Below are 7,447 nucleotides of genomic sequence, written 5' to 3'. Positions count from 1 at the left end.
TTCCCAGCATATTGTCCCTTAGCTATTCTTTCTTTGGAATTGTTTTGTAATGAGAGGGTAGGTAGATAATGTTAAGCCAAAACATTCAGTTAAATGGAAATGATTCAAAGGAGTTTTAAAACATAAAGTTTGCAACGTAATAATGCTGTGTGTTAGGACTAACAAATATCAGCGAGTTCTCTCTGTTTTAGTTTAGTTACATACAGTGTTTTTGGGCAGCTTTTTCAGTGTAGGAAGGAGCTATTTATGGGGGAGATAAGGAGAACAAATATATTATGTGCGTTTGGTATAAATGCTATAATCTGAGGTTTGTCCTACGTAATGTGGAGACAGAGCTGTCCCTAGGGGCGTGCAGGGCCGGGGGGATTGGCGAGTGGCCTGAACCAGCGGGGAGGGGGCAGAGCTGACAGCTCTTAGCAGGGTGGCACGTGGTGGCCACAGTGGGACCTATACAGCACTGACCATGGGACCCCCCAAAGCGTGGGGCCCAAGGCAGTCGCCGCGACTCATCCCCACCCAGGGATGGCCCCATGCGGAGGATTCAGTCAGAGGAACAGTTTTTGACACAGGCAATAGGGTTGGGGGAAAAGTTTCCAGGTAAAATTACTTTGAACCCAACACCCAATGACACGGATATTAAAAAAGAAAGGTCAAAGCCCCTACTGGGGCAAAAATCCCTTGCATCTCCCAGTAGACTAAAAATGCAAGAAGGAACAGGTTCTTCCCCTCACCCTGACTGAATGGGTTTGCTTTGCTTTTGGTTTTTACATTTCAAAGTGAAAAGTTTTTACATTTCAAAGAGGGCAGTTAGCACCTAATAGCACCTCCCCAGGCCCCCCAAGCTGTGTCTCTTTGGAGAAGCTGAGGGGTTTTCTCCCTCCCCCTCTCCCACCCAGAGAGGGCCATTTCCACTCCTTCACAAAAAAAGGTTTTATTGCACCTGAGCGATTGGTAAGAAGTGTGCGCGCACACACGTTAAGAAACTCTTGCCTTGGAAGAAACTCTGGCTTGATGGAGAAAGGACACTATGCACGTGGAATCTGTGAGACAAGACGGTGATCCCTGGGTGGGTCAAGTGATCCCCAGGAAACTGTACCAAGCCCAGACAGCTGGGGGATGCTGGGAACTGTAATCCCATCACACAGGTGAGAGCAGTGACATGCCGGTGCCCTGCCTTTCTTTGCCCATTCTGTTGCCCCTCAATGCCAAGCCACAGCCCCCCAGCCCTGCTGCTGCCCCGCACTTCTGACCTGCAGCCTCTAGCCTCCCCGCCTCCAGCCCTGCCAGACAGTGGCTCTCTCACGCAGGTGGTGGCATGTGTCTGGCCCCAGCGCAGGCTAGCAGGAAGAGGAGAAATGTGTGACACCCACCCACCCATCCTTAGACGGGGCTGCCGCATCTCACTAGTTCAAAGCGCTGCCTGGTGGACAAAGAGGCTCATCCATGTGGTTACATGACACGAATCCATAGACTGGAGCGAGGCAAGCGAACAACGCAAAATAAAACACACCTGAGCAGTGTTAGTTGAACGTACTGGTAAGACTTTTAGAGTGGCAGGAAATCCCGATCACGCAAACACAGTTGCACTGGCGGAAGTGGAAATTCTTGTGTCGTCTACAAATGCCCTTAAATCAACTGGCTAAAATTCTCAAACCCAATGGTCTGAAGGCAGGCATTTAATTAGGTGACTTCCCACACTTCCAGACAATGCAGTGCTCAGCACCTCTGGGCAATCCAGGCCCTTATTTAGATGTGTAACTTTAGATGCTTCCTCTTCTCCTTCAAAATCTGGTAATAGATGTGAAAGGCACCATGAAGTCTATTGCTTTGAAGTCATCAACTTCCAGTAAGTTTTTGCAATAGCTAAAAAGACAAGTTTCGGATATAGCATAAAGTATTTTCACCGTCTATTCTCTGTTCAGTTATTTTGGGTCTGGGATTTGTCTATATTCTTCGCAATGCTAACTGGGCTATAAAACCCAGGACCCTCACTACAGAACTTCAGCTGTACAATGAATCATGTTATCAGACAGCAACTCCCAGAGCTTTAAAATCTCTTGGGATAGTTGACTTATCTCCCTTATACTGATTCACCAGAATCTGGGGTCAAACTCCTTTGAAATTAAAGAAGCAACATGGGACAGCAACAAGGATGATGTCGTGGTAGGTATCTACTATAGACCACCAGACCAGAAGGAAGTGATGGATGAGGCTTTCTTCAAACAACTAGCAGAAGTTACCCCGTCACAGGCTGTGATTCCCATGGCAGACTTTGATCACCCTAACATCTGCTGGGAGGCCAATACAGCACTGCACAGGCAATCCAGGAAGCTTTTGGAGAGTGTTGGAGACAACACTGGCTGTCCTGGTGCAACCTGGTTTAAGTGCTGGAGCAGCCACATAGAGGCTGTGCTCTTCTTGACCTGTTGTTCAAACAGGGGGAAAATTGTGGAGAATGTATTAGTGGATGGCAGCTTGGGCAGCAGTGACCACGAGATGACTGAGTTCAGGAGCCTAAGGATAGGAAGGAAGGAGAACAGCAGAGTAAGGACCCCGGACTTCAGAAAAGAAGACTGACTTACTTGGGGAACTGATGGGCAGGATCCTCTGGGAAGCCAGTCTGGTGGGGGGGCAGTCAGAAGTCCAGAAGAGCAGGCTGTACTTTAAGGAAACCTTACTGAGGATGTATGAGCAAGCCATCCTGATGCACAGGAAGACAAACAAGTATGGCAGAAAACCAGCTTGGCTTATAATGAAACTCTTCAGGACACTAAAACACGACAAGGAAGCTTAGAAGTGGAAACTTGGACAAACTACTAAAGAGAAGTACAAGAATACTGTTCTGGCATGCAGGGATGAAATCAAGAAGGCCAAATTGCAACAGGAGATGCAGCTAGCGAGGAACACTAATAGTAACAAGAAAGGTTTCTATAAGTATATCAGCAACAACAAGGAAGATCAGGGAAAATGGAGGTCTCTCCCTGGGTGGGGGAGGCAACCTAGTGACAGAGGATGCTGAAATGGCCAAAATACTCCATTGCCCTTTTCACTTTAGTTTTCACAGGCAAGGTCAGCTCCCAGACTACTGCACCTGGCAGCAGTCTGGGCAGGTGAGAAGCCAACAGTGATGAAAGAACAGGTTAGGGACTATTTAGAAAAGTTGGACTCCAATCCACCCAACCCACTCTCCAGTGCTGGCTAGGCAACCCCCAAAACAAAGTTCCCTCTGGTCCCTTCCCCCACTCCCCTGGGGCTTGGAGGGGGGAAAGATGGGATGGGGCAGGCCTTAGGGGAGAGCAAAGAAGCAGTGGCTATAAAACTGCAGCTTATCTCCCAACCCCTGAGACCTAACAGTGACTATCTGTTGGATACTGGGGACAGTTGTAACTCAGTGGTGCTTCTTGTGTAGTGCCATGACTTACAATGGGGAGCAGCAGGTTTGTCAGCAACCATAGTGCCCATCTTCAGAAAGGGAAGGAGGATCCAGGGACCTACAGACCCGTCAGTCTCACCCAAGTCCCTGGAAATACCATGGAGCAGGGAATCCATTTCTAAGCACTTGGAGAAGAAGGTCATTAGGAACAGTCAGCATGGATTCACCAAGGGCAAGTCACGCCTGACCAACCTGATTGCCTCCTATGACGAGAGGACTGGCTCTGTAGACAAGGGGAAACCAACAGTTGTGGTATACCTTGACTTTAGCAAGGCTTTTCATGCGACCTCTCACAACATTCTTGCAAGCAAGCTAAGGAAGTACAGGCTGGATGAATGGTCTGCAAAGCAGACAGAAAACTGGCTGGATCATCAGGCTCAGAGAGTAGTAACCAATGGCTTGAAGTCTAGCTGGCAGCTGGTATCATATGGAGTATCTCAGGGGTTGGTCCTGGGGCTGGTTTTGTTCAATATTTTCACTGATGACCTGGGAGATGGTATGGAGTGCACCCTCAGCAAGTCTGCAGATGACACAAAGCTGGGGGGAGCAGTAGGTATGTTGGAGGGTAAGGCTAGGATTCATTCAGAGTGACCTAGACAAATTAAAGCACCGGACCAAAACAAATCTCATGAGGTTCAACGAGGACAAGTGCAAGGTCCTGCACTTAGGACAAAACAATCCTATGCATACGTACAGGCTGACTAGCTGGGCAGCAGCTCTGCAGAGAAGGACCTCGAAGATTACAGTGGACAAGAAGCTGAATAGGAGCCAAAAGCGTGCCTTTGGTGGCAAGGCTGCTAATAGCATATTGGGCTGCACTGGTACGTGCATTGCCACCAGACCAAGGGAAGTGCCTGAGCTCCTCTATTTGACACTGGTAACACCACATCTGGAGTACTGTGTCTAGTTTTGGGACCCCCACTACAGAAAGGACATGGACAAAATTAGACAGTCCAGTGGAGGGCAACGGAAATGGTTAAAGGGCTGGGGTACATGACTTCTAAGGAGAGGCTGAGGGAACTGGCCTTATTCAATATGGAGAAGGGAAAAATTGAGAAGGTATTTAGTAGCAACCTTCAACTACCTGAAAGGTCAGTCCAGCTTCACCCTCTTTGGAACGTCTCAGTGGCGACAGATACCAGAACAAGGAGTAATGGTCTCAAGTTCCAGCAAGGAAAGTTTAGGTTAGGTATCAGGAGAAACTCTCACCAGAACGGTAGTAAAACACTGGACCACGTTACCCAAAGAAGTTGTGGAATCTCCATCCTTGGAGGTTTTTAAGACCTGGCTAGATAAAACCTTAGCTGGGATGATCTAGTTGGGGATGGTGCTTCTTTGAGCAGGAGGTTAGACTAGACTATGACCTCTCTTCCAATCCTAATTTTCTATAAATTCTATAACTCTGTCCTTGTTTGGTTGAAAAGGCCCCCCCTTTTTTTTTTTTTTTGCTCGTTTCTTAAGTTTAAACTTAAAACATACTCGAATCCAAGGTGAGAGGACTTCACTTATTTCACAAATGGCAAATTGACGTACATGTGAAAGTTACTAAATAGGATCCTATTAAGAAATACCGTGTGACAAGACCTACAAAGAAATAAAAGTGGAATGGTGTGCATATTTGCGTTTGGAATTCCTCACAACTCAAAGACATCAAACCCATGGTTTTAACAGCAAACATTTAACCATATTCTAAGTTAGCATTAACTGACACCTAGTGGCAAAAGCATTACCTCAACAGAATCCATGAAGCGTAATGTGCCGAATGCCGGCTTTCACTGTAGAAAGCTGGAATCCTAAGACTACTTAGGGCCAGAGTACTGGATGAAAAGAACTTCATTAAGCTGCTAAAAGTTCCACAACAGATGAAGCATGGAAGTGTGCAATACTATCTGTGCAGTCTTTCTCCACTGTATCAAAAAAAAAAAAGATTCAGGATTCTGTTAACAGTTAGTGCATTTTTTAATTAATTAATTTTCTATACAAGCTTTTCAGGTTATGATTACCCCATACCCAGAGAGTGGAATACCTCATATATAACTAGTTTGAAAATGCATGAGGTTTTCATACATGGTCAACGTCTTAAAAGTTTGCTACCCATTAGCAGTGCATATATATATGAAAGGTATAAATATTGGTGCAATTATTTTTTCAGTGCAATTTTCTCTCAACTAGATGCGACTAAACCAAGAGCCCAGTGATTCTGAAATTACTGAAGACTGATGCCTACATATTTTCATATAGCACTGCCAAAACCCATCTCATGGACAAATGCAAGATAACCTAAGTCTAAACAGTACGTAACTACTTCAGCTCTTCTACCAAAATTGCATTAGTTCTCCTGTTTTTATTTTGATATACAAGTTATATTCAGGGTCCCCAGACTGTAGCCCACCGGACTTAACATTAAGGTTTCATGCTTTGTTTTCAGAGTTCTGTCAATTCTCTGCCATTCTGAGTTTTCATCGTTACACAGATCATTGCACTGGTGACGAATAACTGCATTGCACAGGTGGACTCAAAGACTTGATCTTGGGGAGGGGTTGGCAGCTACACAGAGGCCCGTTTATGTTTTTTTTGGCATGCAGATGGCAGCTGAAATGGGGAGGAAAGATGCACCAGCTTATCCCTTATTCTTAGAAGCAGGGCTAGAATCAACTCAAAGCTTCTGGGAGCGGTACCCAAAATAGCTCCATGTTTAAAAAACCTCTCACGGATGCTTCTACTCTAAGGCAGACACGGTTCTTCAGGTAAATGTGGTATCTTTTATTAGCCCAACTAAATAGTTGGAAAAAAACTGCTCTTTGCAAGCTTTCAGGCACAAATACCGTTCTTCAGGCACAGGGAGAGTCTGCTGGTGTTATGTAGGGGCGCCGATACGGATGGCCAATTATTAACGAGCCATATTGGCTGATACTGACTTGACAGAACCGCAAACAGCTTGTCTAGGGGGCACACACAGGAAGGGGGTAGGCTACATACCCTCACCAGTTCAACGTTCCCCCCATATGCATCAGCTTCACACCTATTGTCCCCCATTCCCTCTGATCCTCACTGCCATGCATTTGTATTTTCACAGCCCTGCATTTTACATACTGGCTTCTATTCCACAATTGAGAACACAACACCAACAGGCTTTCCCTGTGCCTAAAGAAAGGTGTTTGTGCCCAAAAGCTTGCAAAGATCAACTCTTCCAACTATTTACTTGATCTAATAAAAAGATACCACATTTACCCAAAGAACCTTGCCTGCCTATGTCCTCAGATCAACATGGCTACACCCAACAACCCTAAAGCTTCTACTCCAATACACTCCATTTTCTCAAATGATTATAGAAAGGTACAATCACTGAAAATATTTCAATGGTTATATTTTGAAACATAATCAGTAGGGCTCAGGCTTAGCACTGAAACATGCTCAATAAAATCTTTCACACACAACTACAGTGCTTGCAGTGTCAGGAAGGCAACATGACAGCATAGGCGATAAAAAGCCAGAGCTATCAGGGCTTCGCCCCCTGCAAACGCGGGGCAGCAGGTGGGGCCGCAGGAAGCAGGCTCCAGGCTGCTGCAACGGGGCACAGACACAGCCACAGCCTGCAGCAGCAAGGCAGTGTGCACGTGGAGCACTACCCACCACAGCAGGCAGATCAATGCCCCCACAGCGAGGGGGGGAGTAGGCCAGAGGCAGGGATAAATGTGGCCCTGGGGTGGGTTATAGGATACTCGGAGCCCAGGAACTCATCCAGCCATGTGCAAGAGCTCCTGCTGCTGCGTGCATCCTGGTGGAGGCATGGTGGGTACATGCCCCCCTAGATTTGTGCATGGGGTGGAGGTGGGCTCTGTGCCCTACTGCCGCTGCCCTCAGAGTGACATGGCGCCATGTGCCTGCTGTGCACTGTGTCCCCTGCCTGCCTGGTAGCAGCAGGCACGTGGTGTCGCACCGCTCCCAGGGCAATGGCAGAGGAGTGCAGAGTCCGGCACGCAGCAGCCTGCCGCTGCCCCATACACAAATCGG

The 7,447-nt window shown here is 47.0% G+C and overlaps 1 long non-coding RNA gene across 1 annotated transcript in view; it reads left to right on the top strand.

Annotated features, from left to right (window-relative positions):
- LOC109317045 overlaps positions 1 to 7,447 on the top strand; it is a 19,108-nt gene that overhangs the window by 7,638 nt on the left and 4,023 nt on the right. The window lies entirely within an intron of this gene.

The sequence above is a fragment of the Crocodylus porosus genome, unplaced genomic scaffold (genome assembly GCF_001723895.1).
Source record: "Crocodylus porosus isolate Cpor-Errol unplaced genomic scaffold, CroPor_comp1, whole genome shotgun sequence".
In the NCBI taxonomy this organism is placed as follows: domain Eukaryota; kingdom Metazoa; phylum Chordata; order Crocodylia; family Crocodylidae; genus Crocodylus; species Crocodylus porosus.
This window is presented reverse-complemented; position numbering and strand designations above follow the sequence as displayed.